General features: G+C 44.8%; 1 long non-coding RNA gene across 2 annotated transcripts in view; it reads right to left on the bottom strand.

Annotated features, from left to right (window-relative positions):
- LOC102251862 overlaps positions 1-1,116 on the bottom strand; it is a 77,294-nt gene that overhangs the window by 42,970 nt on the left and 33,208 nt on the right. Inside the window, exon 1 of one of the 2 annotated variants that reach the window (XR_314361.2) lies at positions 989-1,086. The exons of the other annotated variant lie outside the window; for it this stretch is intronic. This is a non-coding gene — a long non-coding RNA (uncharacterized LOC102251862). Of the gene's footprint in view, positions 1-988; positions 1,087-1,116 lie in introns of those variants that run through there. 2 annotated transcript variants of the gene reach the window in all.

Below are 1,116 nucleotides of genomic sequence, written 5' to 3'. Positions count from 1 at the left end.
GCCATCACTGGTCTAGCCTACGACCCAGCCAGGCTGCATGGTACAGCCTATTGGTCCTGGGCTATAAGCCTGTTCGGCATGTTATTGTCCTGAACACTGTAGACAGCTATAACACAACTGTATTTGTGTATCTAGACATTTCTAAACACAGAAAGGGGACAGTGAAAATACTGTATGCAGCACTTCATGTCAGACTGGCAGTGCAGTTGGTTTGTTTATACCAACATCATCAGAAACAGGTAAGTAGTAAGTTGCACCACACATTACAATGGCTTCGATGTCACTGGGAAATTATAATTCTTCAGCTCCATTATCACCTCACGGGGCCACCATCGTATATGCAATCGTCACTGATGAAAATGTCATTATGTAGTTAGTACATGACTCTATCATACAGGTGGTATTTCGAGTCAGTGAAGTAACGGCAGCCTATTTATTTACTAAACCCTTCCTGGCACCATCGAAATAGGTCATCATTACCCTCATGTTATAAAGGAAGAAACTGAAGCACAGAGAAGTTAGGTAACTTCTCCACCGTCACACAGCGAGGCGACAACAGACCTCGGACTCGATCTCGGGCCGCCTTACTCCAGAGCCTGAGCCCTTACCCACTACACTGTCTCTTCCCAATACTTTACTTTTATAACCACCTGATTTTACAAACAAGAAAACTGAACGACAGAAAAGTAACTTCCTGAGATCACAAACTGAGCAAGAAATAGTTCTGGAGTTTGAAGTCAAGCCATCAGGGCAGTTATTTGGTGTTGTTTTTTTTTTTTTAAGTATTTTGTATTCATTCAATCCCCATTCCCAACCATCCAGGTGTTTTAAGGTGAGCGTATTTTCTAACTCATGTCCGTGGACCACAGCTCCACCCCCGCCTCGTGGCCCAAATCAGAAATCCCAAGTCCTGCTTGACCCTTCTCTCTCGGAACTTTTTGTTCAAATCCCTGCATCTCTCCTCTTCCCCACCTTTTAAAAGACGTACCTGGTATCCGGTCGGTGTCCACCTGCAGCGAAGGGCTCTTTCGCACACATTTTTGAGAAGCTCCTCTTTGCCTCGAGGTGGTGAATCAGGAAAGCAAATCTTTTAGGTTTTACAGTTCCCCCTCCCCC

The sequence above is a fragment of the Myotis brandtii genome, unplaced genomic scaffold (genome assembly GCF_000412655.1).
Source record: "Myotis brandtii unplaced genomic scaffold, ASM41265v1 scaffold612, whole genome shotgun sequence".
NCBI classification, from domain to species: Eukaryota; Metazoa; Chordata; class Mammalia; order Chiroptera; family Vespertilionidae; genus Myotis; species Myotis brandtii.
Note: the sequence above shows the minus strand (reverse complement) of the source record. Positions and strands in the feature narration are given on the sequence as shown.